This window comes from Miscanthus floridulus, chromosome 3 (assembly GCF_019320115.1).
Source record: "Miscanthus floridulus cultivar M001 chromosome 3, ASM1932011v1, whole genome shotgun sequence".
In the NCBI taxonomy this organism is placed as follows: domain Eukaryota; kingdom Viridiplantae; phylum Streptophyta; class Magnoliopsida; order Poales; family Poaceae; genus Miscanthus; species Miscanthus floridulus.
Genome location: NC_089582.1, coordinates 27,432,951 through 27,449,242, shown reverse-complemented (window position 1 = coordinate 27,449,242; position 16,292 = coordinate 27,432,951). Strand labels below are relative to the sequence as shown.

Below are 16,292 nucleotides of genomic sequence, written 5' to 3'. Positions count from 1 at the left end.
GTCCAATCCCTAAGAGAAACTTTGGGGAGGAAGAGACACAACCAAGAACAAATATGATAGCACAAATCACAACAACAACAAGCACATGGGACACAAGGATTTATCACGAGGTTCGGCAACCCCATAAAGGAGCTCCTACGTCCTCGTTGTTGAGGTGACCACAAAGGTCGGAGTCTCTTCCACCTCCTTGCCTCTCTCAAAGCAACCACAAAGGTCACTTGAGCTTTCCACTATGAAATCAAGGGTAATACAAACTTTCTAAGGCTCTTCCACAAGATGGAAGCTCTTGGGCGATGCCTAGCCAGCTAGGGTTCCAAGAACCCAAGAGTAATAGACGCAAATCTAACCGGCTTGACGAAGAAATCAAGTGCTCAAGCTTGCCAAAGTGATTCTCTCACTCAATCTACTCTCCTTTCACTCAAAACCCTAGGGGAATCGAAAATTGGAGCAAAGGGGAGAGGAGGAGGGCGCCTTAAATGCTTGGGAGCTATTTTGGATGAAGGTTGGTGAGCAATGAATGAGTGGGTAATGGTTAGAAGAGAGGAGAGAACTATTTATACTCATAGTAGAATCCAACCGTTCAGATCTGCGTCGAAAGTTCCGACACAGATCGCCGGAACTTTCAGCTCTATGCAAAAATACTGTTCACGCAGACACTCCACTAGGCTTGCTCGCATATTGTCAGAACTCCCAGTGGTCGCTGGGACTTCCAGCTTCCGTTGGAACTCTTGACAGACATGGCGAGCCAGGCGACTAAGTCCCAAAGCGTCGAAACTTCCGGCACCCGAAACTCCCGACTCCCATCGGGACTTCCGACGGGAGAAGGTGCGCAGGCAGGCAGCGACTAAGTCGGCAAGCGTCGGGACTTCCGGCACCAAACTTTGGGACTTCCGACTAACAAAAGTCCACAAACTATGTCTAAGTGTTCGTTAGGTGATTTTGTGTCTCTCTTTCTATTTTATTTTTATGCTTGAGCACTCTATCTTCCTCAGACCACCTAAACTTTCATCCCTCTTTATAGTACGGCATACCTAAGCCCAAAACAAAACATAAAAGCTTTGGAGAGTGCTTTGGGTTCGTCCGCTTTTTGCACTTAAACAATTGAGGGATATCATTTCATCTTAGATCAACTCTTTAAAGCTTTCAAGGGACTAAAGCTGCAATATATCTCATTAAGATCTCATTAGTCCCTAATTTGGATGTCATCAATACACCAAAACCCACATAGGTGGCAAAAGCACTTTCAATCTCCCCCTTTTTGGTAATTGATGACAACCAACTTAGGCTTTCATAAGAATGTAAGAATTTAAAGCTTTTGAACCCCAAAATTTATATAGAGCTCCCCCTTAATATATGCAATGAATTTGAATTTCAATGATGATCATTTATCCGTCATTTGCATATATCAAGAAACAAAAGCTCCCCCCTAAATTTTGCAATTCATGGGGTGCAACAAGTGAATGTGAACAAATATATATCCATGAAAGAGCAATGCAATATGACATGTTATATTCACACAATAAGTGAAAGATAATATGATTGCCAAGATCTCAAAGTAAAAACTTGAAGCAACACATGGCCATCTAAAATAACAATCATCAATCACATATAAAGACAAACACAATAGCTAAAAAGATAGATAAACATGACTTGTCCTACAATCATCCATCACACATAGATATATAGTTGTTCATCACATAGTGCCACCACACGACATAGTTCATACAAGCTAAGAGTTTTAAAGTCTCGAAATCCAAGCGACCAACTAAGCTATTACAATAAGATGAAAGCCTAACACTCCCCCTTTGTCAACAAGTGCCAAAAGGGGGTAAGCCGTGTAGAAGAAACAACTACTCGATGTCGTAGTCCTCATCATCGTCACGATCACCACCATCAACATCATCATCATCGTCGTCATCATCATCCTCAATGCACTCCTCATCCTCAGCGCCGGCTTATTGCTTGCCACGGTGACGAGTCTGAGCGGACGACTCACCATAGAATTCCTTGCAAGCCTCATCATAAAGCTCAAAGGTATCCCGAAGAGGCTCCAAGTCACGAGGTGGTGCGGAGTGAATATCCAACTTTTGCTCAATGCGATGCATCCTCACAAGCAGCTCTTGCTCATGCTCCGTGCTAGCACAACAAGCTCCAAACATATACTTCATGAAGAACTTGAACTTGCTGGGGGGCTTATCACCAGAGGAGGAGGAGGACTGAGGTTCCTCACTATGAGCACGGCAAGAGCGTGAAGCACGTGGTGGAGAAGCATGGTGGGAGGAAGAACCTGAAGCACCTTTGCCTTTGCCTTTCCCTTAGCAATCTCCTCCATCTCGCTTTGCCTAAAGAGACATCTGGTTGGACAGCCTGAGAACTTTATGAGGGGCATCTGTGGGGAAGTGAATGCCTGACATGTGCTCAATGATATGCATGATGAAAGGAGCATACGGATAGTGCTTCACCACATCCTCACTAGCCATGAAAATCTTGTCCCAAATATAACGACGGATGGAGAACTTGGTGAACTCATCGCCAAAGCAATCAAGTACAACCTGGGAATCCTAACAAAGATTAGTAGAGTCACCTATCTTGGGATACAAGATCAGATGAAGAATGTTATTGAGCACATAGTAGTAGGGCTTCAGCCATATGGTCTTCCCATCAGCACGATGACCATCCAAATACATGTACTGATACTCATCCAAAGCAAGAGCTAAAATCTCAGTGATGGCAGTGGATGTGTGATCCTTGCGGTCCAAACCAAGAAGGTGAGAAAAAGTAATGAAATCAACCTTGTAGTGCTTGCCTTCGGTGGTCCAATGAATGACATTGTATCCTCATGAGTGTCCAAGTGATAGAAAGCATAGAACTAATAGATAATCTTGTTATTCCACGGCTTGCGGAACTCCATCAGTGGCACTAACCCCATTCTCCTCAAATCACTGAGCAGCTGCTTCATGTCTAAACCCTTCAACTTGCCAAGCTCATAGGTGTCAATGGACTTCATGGAAATCACTAGAGCCTCTTGCCTGTTGATGAAGCGGAGGTACATCAAATGATGGTAGAAATCAAAGTGAAACGTCTACCAAAACCGGTACTCAATCCTCGAATCCTTGGGCTCATCATAGAGATGTTGTGCACGCTAACGACGAATCTTGGCCACTTGGTGATGGTAATCGATCATCATACGAGGTGTGTATCCTCTAGCGGGATTGGGAGTGCGCTGTGGTGCCCGGACGGTAGGAGTAGGACCATCGAATGTAATGAACCGACTGGCCCCAAAGTAACATGGAGCAGAGGGAGTCATGGTGCAGACATCTTCAACAATAGTCCTTCCTTCTTGATCAAGGGCCTCCTCAGTAGGATCAACAACGGGCACATCGCCAATGCTGGGAACGAACTCTCGAGCAGCAGCACCAATGGGTGAAGCTGGAGCTTGGGCTTGAGCACGAGCAGCACGAGCATGAGCCCCACAACCACCAGCTACATCATGAGGGAGTGATGCCTTGCTGTGTCCAGTTGGCTGAGAGGATTTAGCATGGTCTTGATTTCGCTTGGAACGCTTCTCGCTACGACGGGGAGGAGTGTCATCACCACTAGAAGCCATCGCTGCGGGAAAAACGAAGAGAAACTAAGCATCAAGGCAAAAGAAGGGAGCTAACATCTAGACATGGAGTAGCATGAATGGATGGGTCACCTTGGGGTCAAAAGTCCCGGCCAGAGCTGAAAGTCCCGATGGTTGGTACTTCTGGTTGGGACTAGGACTCCCGATGCGCAAGGTCGCGAATCCATTCACGATACGCCACATCGAGACATGCATCCACACAAAGAAGGTAGAGGCGAAGAAATAGAAGGAGAAAAGAGGCAAAAACCAAGGTACATTGGAGTTATGGTTTGGGACACCAAGGTTGTACCTTGAACAAGGGAACGAGAGGAAGAGATGCAATATTCGTAGCAACGATGCCGAGGCCGAACAGAACCGCAACCACCACACCATGGGAAAGCGACCAGACGTCAACGAAAGCACTAGGGATGAGGAAGACCAATGAGGAGGCGTCAGGGCCTCTAGGGATGAGGGGAGGCGGGGAAGCCAGGAGTCCCGGGTGGCGAGGAGCAGCCGGAGGTGGCCACCGGAGGTCCCGGGGGCTCCGGCCGCCGGGAGTGCCGACCGGAGCGACTGGCAGGAGCGGCGGTGGCAGAGATGTGCAGGGGCAGTGCCAGGGTGGCTCAGGCAAGCGAGAGAGGGACGGGCGGGTGGGGAAAGTGACAGTGGTAATGGGCTAGACTAGGTGAAAGCGATTTAACCCAAGGTCAATAGACACGGTCAAACATACGGTCAAAGGGGCACCGACTGAGATCTGCGTTGGGAGTTCCTGCCTGAGCCGAGACTTTCAACAGTCGGGAGTTTCGGCCCTAGAGCCGGGACTTTCGACGCAGTAAACTTCAAAACTTCCTAGCTCGAACTCACCATGCCATATGGGTCAAAAATATGATGGACACAACATTTTCACATGTGACTATATTTCAAACATTCAACACAAAGCAATAGTCACATATGAAAACTATAAAATAGATTTTGAAAGTGTCACACAATATTTTCTCAATTCTTTTCTCCTAACTAGATCAAACAAAGTATGTGCAAGACATCAAGCCACGTTACGAGAATCAATGATATTTAGCTCACTCCTCAAAGCACAAAATCTTGACTCATCTAGGGGCTTTGTGAAGATATCAGCTAGTTGTTTTTCGGTGCTGACATGGTGAATTGCTCCTTTGGCTTCATGGTCTCTCAAAAAGTGATGTCGGATGTCTATGTGCTTTGTTCGAGAGTGGTTTATAGGGTTGTTTGCCAACTTAATGGCACTCTTGTTGTCACACAAAAGGGGAATCTTGTTTAACTCACATCTGAAGTCCTTGAGGGTTTGCTTCATCCAAAGTAGTTGGGCACAGCAAGCACCGACCGCCACATACTTGGCTTCAGCGGTGGACAAGGCAACGGAGTTCTGCTTCTTAGAGCTCCAAGACACCAAAGACCTACCAATAAATTGGCAAGTCCCGATAGTGCTCTTTCGATTTACTTTGCAACCAGCATAGTCCAAATTGGAATAGCCAAGTAACTCGAAAGTAGAGCCCTTAGGATACCACAAGCCAAGATTAGGAGTGTGCACTAAATACCAAAAAATTCTTTTAATGGCCATCCAATGACATTCTTTCGGATTAGCTTAAAATCTTGCACACATGCACACACTTAGCATAATATCAGGCCTAGATGCACAAAGGTAAAGGAGGGATCCAATCATGGAGCGATATACCTTTTGATCGACGTCTTTTCCTCCTTGATCAAGGTCAAGATGTCCATTGGTTGGAATGGGTGTCTTGATGGGCTTGGCCTTGTCCATGTCAAACTTCTTTAACATGTCGTTGGTGTACTTGGTTTGACTTATGAACGTTCCATCCTTAAGTTGCTTGATTTGAAATCCAAAGAAGAACTTCAACTCTCCCATCATAGACATCTCAAACCTATTTGCCATAATCCTACTAAATTCCTCACAAAAAGACACATTAGTACTACTAAATATTATGTCATCGATGTATATTTAGCAAACAAAGATATCACTATTGACTTTGCGAGTAAATAAAGTAGCATCGACCTTTCCTATCTCAAACTCTTGTTTGAGTAGGAAATCCTTCAAGCAATCATACCAAGCTCTAGGGGCTTGTTTGAGCCCGTAGAGTACCTTGTCGAGCTTGTAGATGTGGTTGGGATACTTGGGGTCTTCAAAGCCCAGTGGTTGCTCTACATACACCAACTCGAATAGGGGGCCATTGAGAAATGCACTCTTAACGTCCATTTGATATAGCTTGAAATCATGATGAGCGGCGTAGGCAAGTAGAATACGAATTGATTCTAGCCTAGCCACCGGTGCATAGGTCTCCCCAAAATCCAAGCCTTCAATTTGAGTGAATCCTTGAGCCACCAACCTTGCCTTATTCTTTGTCACCACGCCATGCTCATCTTGCTTGTTGCGAAAGACCCACTTGGTTCTAATCACATTTTGCTTAGGCCTTTCCACAAAGGACCAGACTTCATTTCGAGTGAAGTTGTTCAACTCCTCTTGCATGGCTATCATCCAATCTGGATCATCAAGTGCCTCTTCCAGCATACGAGGTTCCAAAGGAGAAACAAATGAGTAATGTTTACAAAAACTTGCTAAACGAGAACGTGTCATTACCCCTCGTTGGATGCTCCCCAATATGTTATCAACGGGATGATCCCATTGAATGGATTGATGCACTCTATGATGTGGCACTTGAGTTGATCTTTGGATGGGGCCATCTCTTCATAATCATGGTCATGATCGATTGGAGGGTTGTCTTCACTTCTTTCTTTATTTTTGAGTTGAGGTTGAGCTTGCTCATTGTTGACACCATCTTCATGAGAATGACCTTGTGTTTCATTTGATCTCCCATCTTGATCATTTCTTGTTGCGGAAGCTTCACCTTGTTCATTGGATGAAACATGATAAGTGGTTGGATCAAGATCAACATGCACAATATTGTCATCTTCTTCATCTTCGACGGGCTTTACTTCACCAATTGCAAGCTTCTTGATGGCTTTATGTGGAGCTTCTTCATTACCTACAATCTCAACATTGACTTACTCCTTTTGAGAGCCGTCAGTTTCATCAAAAATCACGTCTACCGCGATTTTAATCAAACTGGTGTTTTATTGAAAATGTGATATCCAAGTTTGTTAGTACCATAACCAAGCATGAAACCTTCATCAACCTTTGGTGCAAACTTTGAGCTTTTAGATTTCTTGTTAAGTATGAAACACTTGGATCCAAAAACTCTAGAGTAGTGCACCTTAGGCTTTTTACCGGTTAGAACTTCGTAGGCGGTCTTGTCCCTTTTCTTGTGAAGATATAAGCGGTTGATAGCATGACATGCCGTGCTAACCACTTTCTCCCAATAGTTGGTTGGAGTCTTGTATTCATCCAACATTGCTCTTGCAGCTTCAATGAGCGTTCGTTTCTTCCTCTCCACAACACCATTTTGTTATGGAGTGTATGGAACCAAAAACTCATGCTTGATTCCTTCTTCATCAAGAAACTCTTCAATGTTGGTGTTCTTGAACTCCATCCCATTGTCACTTCTAACTCTCTTGATCTTGACATCAAACTCATTTTGGGCTCTTTTTGTAAACTTCTTAAAGATGCCATATACTTCACTCTTGTCACGCAAAAAGAATACCCAAGTGAAATAAGAATAATCATCAACAATTACGAAACCATATTTGTTACCACCAAGGCTTATATAAGCGACGGGTCCATATATGTCCATGTGAAGCAATTCCAATGGCCTTTCGGTTGTCACAATATTCTTGATGGGATGTTTAGCTCTAACTTGCTTTCCCGCTTGGCATGCGCTACAAATCCTATCTTTCTCAAAAGAAACATTTGTTAGTCCAAGGATGTGTTCGCCTTTTTGAAGTTTGGCCAAGTTCCTCATCCCAACATGGGCAAGTCGGTAATGCAATAACCAACCCATGCTAGATTTTACCATTAAATAAGTCTTGGGATTTACTCTGTTTGATGTGAAATCAACTAGGTAGAGTTTTCCTTTTAAATGACCCATAAATGTAATAGAGTAATCATCCCTTCTATAGACTTCCACACCCTTATCCGTAAGGAGATAATTATAGCCCATCTCACAAAGTTGCGAAACGGACAACAAATTGTATCTCAACGAATTCACAAGTAAAACATTGGAAATAGAATTATCATTTGAGATAGCAATTTTACCCAAACCGAGAACTTCTCCTTTTCCATTGTCACCAAACACAATGTTTCCACTTTGGTCATGACTAGGTTGGAATGATGTGAACATGTCCTTCTCTCCGGTCATATGATTGGTGCATCCACTATCCACTGCCCCAACTTGTTCCACCAGAGGAATATTCCTACAAAGACAAATCAAGCTTTTGTTTTAGGTACCCAAAAGGATTTGGGTACTAGGGGGTTAGTCACATAAAACTTGGGCACCCAAACACTTCTCATAATCTCCTTCCTCTTTTGGGCACCAACATACTTGACCACAATCTTGCCATCCTTGCCCCAACAACACATATAGTCACTAGCATAGCACCATGGAAGTGGTGCTTGTTGCTTGGGGGCCTTAGATTGCTTTGTCTTGATTGTCTTGTCACTTGTAGGTTGGATCTTGGGAATGTAGACATTGTTGTTGGCCTTGCATATAAGCTCATCAAGAGCAACGCCCTTGTTGTACTTCACACAAGGCACACCATTGATCATGTTTCTTCCATTGTCCTTTCTATAATACCTATTGTAGCCAATGCTTTCCTTGATTGATGGGTGCCTTGATGACTTGTATATAGTCTTGTTGGATTGCTCTTGACACTTGCACCCATTCTTCAAGATCATCTTCAACCTATGATCTCCTTGACTTTCTTCTCTAATTCGACAAGGTTAGTTGCATATGATTCACATCAATTTTATAGCATCTTTTACAACCATTACTAGTGGAGACATTAGAGTCTTCGATTGCCTTAGGAGAAGTTGAAGTGCTAGCCCAAAGAGTACTATAGTTTAGCTCAAGATTTTGGTATTTTTCTTCCAAGCTTGTGAGGCTTTCTTGAGCTATACTCTTCTCATTCTTGAGACTAGTTACTTGATCATTAACCGAGGAATGTTCGTTAGTCAATTTCCCAATTGAGTCATTGGCTAAATACAATTCTATGGTTAACTTCTCAACCTTCATCTTTTTCTCGGTGATAGATGCTTCAAGTGCATGGTTTTTCTCTCTCTCTTGAGTGATTATATCTCCTTGCATCTCTAAGCATCTATCCCTCTTCTCTAATTTCTTCATTAGCATTTTTATTTTAGTGAAGGCCTTTTTACCAAATTTCTTTATCATGGTTACTTCAATTTCTTCTATGTTCTCATCACAACTATCCTACTCATCACTATAGGGATCGGATAAGACATGTACCTTCTCCCCCTTAGCCATGAGGCAAGTTGGAGTGTAGTAGTCGTTGTCGATGAGGTTGGAGAAGAGCCTCGGTGATGAAGATAGGTTGGGGAAGAGTTTTGGTGGTGAAGTCAAGTCAGAGAAGATCATGGTCGGTGAGGAAGAGTGGTGGATGGCGATGTTTGCGGCTCCCTTTTTCTTCTTCTCATCATCACTTGAGTCACTATCATTTGACTCCCACTCTTCACCAAGATGAGCTTCACCTCTCTTCTTGCCTTTGTTCTTCTTGTCTTCATCCTTGTCGTGCTTGTGCTTCTTCTTCTCATTAGGACAATCGGCTATGAAGTGACCGGTTTGACCACATCCATAACAAAACCTCTTCTTGTACCTCTTCTTTCCATCGCTAGAGGTCTTGCGGTTGCTCTTCTTCTTCATAAACTTTCTAAGATTTCTAATCACAAATGCAACCTCCGCATCAGAATCTTCTTCTCCACTTGAGAAATCATCCTTTACTTTCTTCTTTTTCTCTTGACTTGAACCTTGACCTTCATAATGTTGAGTTGCTTTAAGGGCTACACTCTTGTTGTATCCCATTGCATTAGGATTTTGATTGTGAGCATTGATTGCATCTTCATCTAGACACTCATGATGCTTGAGTTTTGAAAGAACTTCTTAGGGTGTCATCTCATCATAACTGAGCCTTTCTATGATCACGGATGCTAGCATGTTGTTCTTGGCTCTATAGGTTCTCAACATCTTTCTAGCAACCTTGTTGTTATCCCATTTGGTGCTTCTAAGAGCTCTTATGTGGTTGACCAATGCCATAAGCCTATCAAACATGGATTGTGCTGTTTCATTTTGCAAGAACATAAATCTTTCCAGTTCACCATGAAGTAACTCAATGTTGCCTTTTCTCACACTCTTATCTCCTTCAAATGACACTTTCAAAGTATCCCAAATTTACTTTGCACTTTCCATTCCATACACCTTCCTAAACTCATTCGGACCTAGGCTTGACACAAGCAATGCTATGGCTTGTGCATTTTGATGGAGATTGTGCACTTCTTTCGGAGTTATCTCTCTATCTTCATCGGTAGGAATCATCACACCAACGTCCACAACTTCCCAAAATCTTGCGGCAATGAGATGCATCTTCATTTTGTAAGACCAATCGGTGTATCTTGTTCCATCAAAGTGAGGTGGCTTGCTAATGTTGACAGAAGGACTATGTAGAGGTGAACCATTGATGAGTTGTCCATAGTCAAAGTTCATGTTTGAATATATTCCCTTTCCATGAGCATGCTCACCGGCTCCAATATCACTAGTGGCATCTTTGTTTGCTTCATTCTTGCCACTTGTTGCATCATTCTTTCCACTTAATCAACTTTCTTGCTCAATTTTTCCTTCATCTTGCTCATCTCATCTTGCATCTTCTTCATTTCATCTTGGAAGAACTTGACTTGAGCAGCCATCAACTCTTCAGCTATCTTCTTGGCCATCTCAGTGCGTCGGCTTCCATCTTATCGGTCTCCGACATTGTTTCTTCTCACGCGGTGAAGCGCTAAAAGAAGACCTTGCTCTGATACCAATTGAAAGGATCTAAACAATACCTAGAGGGGGGGTTGAATAGGCATATCTAAAAATTTCCTCACAAAACTCAAAGTCACTTGTCAGCAACTGTCGGAAGTCCCGATAGTTTGGGTTGGAACTCCCAACGTCGTCAGAAGTTACGGCGCAAACTATCAGAAGTTTCGACACCTATGGGGAAAGAACTACAAGTGTTAAAATGAACTTTGTGAAGCCGATAACTTACAACCCCACTTCCTAGTGGTAAAGTGAAGTGTTGGGGTTGCTTCTTTGATGTCTGTTGACTGTAGTTAACAACCATTATAAACCGTCAATAAAACATGTATAAGGCATTATTGTGATCACCAACAAAGGTCTAGGGGTTTAAACTAACAAATTCCATGAGTTTTGGTGAATCTGTGATTTCTGTAGGGTTTATCTAGAAAACTGTTAAGGTGGACCTATATGTCAGATTTAATTGCGCTTATCAACCGCGAAATAGACACTAGAAGGTTCTAGAGGACACCATGCCGAGGTAGAGAGGCAGAGGCTACGGTCGGCCCCACCTGCAGGCTACCCGGCCCCTAGGCCCACATGTCAGCCTCCGCGTTGCAATATCGGTTCTCCACCGCCTCCTAGGTTGCATCTACGCCGTTCCTTAAGTCGGTTTAATCCAAGGGCTCACGTTGGACGCTCCGGGCTATATAATCAGCCCCTGCCCCCTGAAGGCATAAAGTCATTTGAGAAGACAGAAACCCTAATTATCCTCAGAGCTCTATCATATTCTAGGGCATAGTAAGTTAGGCTAGGTCTAGAGGGAGGCAAGCAGGCATCGCTTGGATTCCCGATCGTGTCAAGAGCGTGGTTCGGTATAATCTTTGTACCCCCTCTCTCTTTTGTATCTCCATTACTTTTATATGCTTGCTACAATTTTTATGATAATATTAGTATTCATCTTATTCATGTTCTTCGTTATAATGTTCATCGTCTACTTTGATTATATACCTAGTATAGTTGGATTATCATCATATTCATGCATATGTTCCTATAACGCTCACCCTAAGGATCCATGGATGGGTGGCTGACATAGTGTAAGCGTGGTGCTTATACGTTGTTTACCTGTGGATACACCCTATATTCTGGGTCATGTGGTAGATCGCGGATGTGACACTCCCGTTGAGTCCTTTGTAGTCCACTCCCTGATGTAGGTAGCACGTAGGATCTGGTTACGAAGGGGGACAAGCTCTGTTCTTAATCTCCCTTAGTAATATCCCTTATATGTAGATATGAAGATGATCTTAGCAATGACTATTAGGTGTAATTGCACTAATCAATGTATGCTTTGACTTGTAATTAAGAATGACTTAGAAATTATTCCTCTAATATTCTAGCTGACCATGCTAATGCCATAGAAAGGAGTACTCTAAGTGATTTGTTATTATCATTGATCAATACTTATCATATATATATCTTATCCTATGACTTACCCCTGCTGTGAGTAGAATATTGGTTATGGTTTACTTCTCCATCAATAGTATAAGTTATCAATACTTATCCATGCTAGACCTTCCCTGTGGTAAAAATATAAATCACGATACCTGGAATACTCTCGGGTGAAGTACTACAATGGTATATTATCTGTGCGCTTGCAGATCCCTTTTCATTCATATATATTCTTTCTAGTCACATAAATTAATAAAGAACTACTTAGAGTTATTCTAATAATAATGCTAGGTAGTACCAACAAGTTTCTCTAGCATCATCACTAGGGATGACAACCTAGTAAAGTAATGTCAAGAGATATAGGTTTATAATAGGTGGCTATTAAAACAAGTGACAAGTTAATAAATACCAACAAGCATTTATGACGCCATTGCCGGGGATGGTAGCTAGGCAAGAAGGAAGTATTGATAAACTTATACTTATTGATGTGATCGAGATATCCATTGACCTCTGCTCAAGCAGAGTTACCCTTGTTTTGTCTACTTGTGTATCTTATGTAGGGTTATGTATGATTGGTTTTGACCTTCCGACAAACTACGTTGACGATCTAGAAGCACTACTTAAGAGGACTAAGGCTAAACTCAAAAAAAGTTTCAGCTTTAAAGTCAGAAGACAACCATATAAGGCGAAGCTTAACACCAGAATTTGAAGCCATGGCTGACAGGACTCTCCGTGAATTCTCTGCTCCAACCACTGCCAACATCCGGACTGGACAACCACTGCCAACATCCGGACTAGACCCACAGTCAATGTGGGATATAATGGATTTAAGGCCCTGTTTGGTTGGGCTTTTGGCTTTGGCTTTTGGCCCCAAAAGCTAAAAGCCCAACCAAAGGGGTTGCTTTTGGAGGGTGCTTTTTCAGAAGCAGCTGCTTTTCCGTAGTTCATTTTTGAAAGCTGGTTTGACCCTGCTTTTGGCTTTTGGCTTTCTGCTTTTCGAAATTGGTGGAATAAAAAGCTCTTCCATAGTTGTTTCAAGAGAGATAAAGATAAAAGGTATATTTTATACTTGTTTAACCAAACAGCTTTCAGCTTTTCTACAGCTCACAGCCCACAGCAGCTTTTCCACAGCTCACAGCCCACAACAGCTTTTTCCCACAGTCACAGCTCAACCAAACAGGGCCTAAGCTCAAGCCGGCTCTCATCCACATGGTGCAACCAAGCCAGTTTTGTGGAAAGGCACATGAAGATGTGACTGCTCATCTCCAACAGTTTCTAGAGATCTATAGCTATACTTGGCCATCGGGCCGGCCCGGCTCGACACGGCACGGGCCTGTGCCAGGCACGGCCCAGAGGATGTCGGGCCAGTGCGGCACGCGGGCCTCCTGGGCCGTGCCCAGCCGGGCGTCGTGCCTGACCAAGGGCCTAGGCATGGCCTGCTGGGCTGTTTTTCGGGCCGGGCCGGCACGAGAAGGCACGGCCTGCCAAGCGTGCCAGGCTGGCCCGAGGCCCACAGAGAAGGGAAGGGGAGAGCAAGACTGCAGGAGGCAGGGCGCCGCGACAGGCGGCCGCCGCCGCCGGCGCGCTTGCCCTGGAGGTGGGGACACCGCGCGCGGGAGAAAGACGGCTACGCGTGCTTGAAGTGAAGCCTTGAACCCTAGATCCGCCACCGGGGAGCGCGCCCGCCCTCGATCCGCCGCCTAGGACGCCACCACCCTGGATCCGCCGCCGAGGACCGCCACACACCTCCTCGCGCGTGGATCTCGTCATCCTCCGCCTCCTCGCTCTGGATCTCGTCGGGGCTGCGAGCTCGGTGGATGCACCGCCTGCTCCTGGCTGCACCGCTGCTGTGGTTGGAGGGAGACGGGGCCGCGCTCGCTGCCGTGGTCGTCTGGTCGAGCCACGCCGCCGTGGTTGGATGGAGAGGGAGGAGGAGCGCCGCCATGGTGGGAGCGAGGAGGGTCACCGGCGTGGTTGGAGGGAGAGGGAGAGCCACCGAGGGAGGGAGAGAGGAGGTGGGGAGGCGAGGAGCCGAGGAGGAGGCGGCCGCATGGGGAGGCGACTAGGGCGAGGTCGCGACTGCGACTCACGAGGATAGGGTTCGGCCATTCAGCCTTCAGGCGTGGCCGTGTCCGCGTGGGGACTAGGGAGGGGGCTGCGCTGCGCAGGCCGGCTGGTGGCCTGGTGCTCTTAGCAGGCCGGCTGGCCGGGCCGCTGTCGGGCCTCCCTCCATTTCTCGTGCCGGGCCGTGCTAGCCCACGGGCTTGGGGGTCAGCCCAAGCACGGCCTGAGCAACGGGCCGGGCCAGCCCGGGCCCGAGTTTCATCGGGCCGTGCCGGGTTCGTGTCGGGCTTTTTTTCCGTGCTTCATGTCGTGCTGTCGTGCCTCGTGCTGCATGGCCAAGTATATCTGTAGCACTTTCACCATCAAAGGAGTAACCAAGACATCATAATACTTCGCCTCTTCCCATTTTCACTTTTGGGGAAGGCGAAGCAGTGGTTCTAAGCCAACAAAGATAGAAACACTACATGGGATAACTGCTCCACTTACTTTCTAGCCAAGTTCTTTCCCACAGGCAAGACCAATGCTCTGCGTGGGAGAATTTTAAGTTTTCAGCAGCAACATGATGAATCTGTCCCTGAGGCATGGGAACACTTTCAAGACTATATATTAGAGTGTCCTCATCATGGGATGGAGAATTGGCTACTCATGCAGATGTTCTACCATGGGTTGACCAACAGTACCCGTGAGACCATGGATGCTGCTGCTGGAGGTGCATTCTTGTCACTTACACTTCCAGCTATGACCACTCTTGTGGAGAAGATGGCCTCCAACCAAGGCTAGAATGAAGAACATGTTCAGACCCACAAGAGAGGTGGAGGTATGCATCAACTCAAGGAGGTAGACATGCTATCTACTAATATGGACCTGCTGATGAAGAAGCTCGAAGACTGAGCTAATGAAAAGCAAGAAGTCATGCACATTCATGATTCACGCATGACGTGTGAAGTATGTGGCAACACTGGGCATTCAGGGAATAGCTATCCTAAAACCCAAGAGGATGTGAACTTTATCAACAACAACTACTATCGTCCTCAATAGAATTAAGGATGGAACCAGCAACAGAGGCCGAACTACCAAGGTAATTCTCAAGGTAATAATTATAATAACTTCAATCAACCACCCTTGAGAGAATTAATTGCTGGCCAATCTAGACTTATGGAAGGATTATCTAAGAAGATAGCTACCAATGATAAAATTCTAGAAAATATAAGTAATAGAATGAATAGCTTTGCTTCTGCCATTAGGAACCAGCATAGCTTTAATAAAATGATAGAATCACAAATAGCTCAGCTAGCAGCTGCTGTTCCTTCGTCTGACAAAGGTAAGATTCTGGGGCAACTAGAAGATCTAGAAACTACAAATCTTGTCGATATTCACAATGCAACTTTCTACTACACGGAACCATCAGAGGGAAGGTGGATAGACTACACCCTACCCGATAAGAAAGGTGATCCATGGAGACCTGTCATCCCTATCGCCATTAGACCTCACATCTTCCAGAAAGCTGTCTGTGACTTCAGAGCAAGTGTCAACATCATGCCTAAGGTAATCTATGATAAAATTAATGGAGATACTTTGTTGTACACAAATGTGCATTTGTAGCTTACAGATCAGCCACTCTGCTACCCCAAGGGAGTTCTTGAAGATGCCATCATCCGAGTGGGACAATCATATGTTCCCGTAGACTTTGTGGTTTTGGAAATAGGTGGAGATGAAAGGGAACCCATCATCCTGGGCTGACCTTTCTTGAGCACCGCAACAGCCATCATCTATGCGGACAGTGCCAAGATCTATTTCATAATCAAGGACAAGAAGGAGAAGTTCTCGTTCAAGAACCATATCTTACAATCTCCTAGTCATCCACAAAAGGCATACCTACCCGAAGAGACAACAATGACCAACAAGAAGAACAACCGAAGGAGGAAGAACAAGACCAGTCAGCCACAAGAAGAACCGGTCAACATGATCAACACACTTTGATCTGAGTACGACCACCTCCTTGCTTTACTATTCCTTGCTAAGAAGGATGATGCAGGTGTACCGACGATCGAGTGTACCATTAGAAAAAGAATCTTCCATAAGACCTTCTGTGACATTGGATTGGACATCAATATAATGTCCAAGGTAACGTATGAATATTTATTCGGTAACGAACCTTTGTTCCCTACATATATGCAGTTGTAGATGGCAGACCAATCAATCCGATTCCCTGAGGGAATAGCGAGGGA

General features: G+C 44.9%; 1 non-coding gene across 1 annotated transcript; it reads right to left on the bottom strand.

Annotated features, from left to right (window-relative positions):
- Window positions 1–14,584: 14,584 nt before the first annotated feature.
- Window positions 14,585–14,693, bottom strand: LOC136547681 (small nucleolar RNA R71). The gene has a single exon (XR_010781646.1). It is a non-coding gene; the product is annotated as a small nucleolar RNA R71 (small nucleolar RNA).
- Between the last annotated feature and the right edge of the window lie 1,599 nt (window positions 14,694–16,292).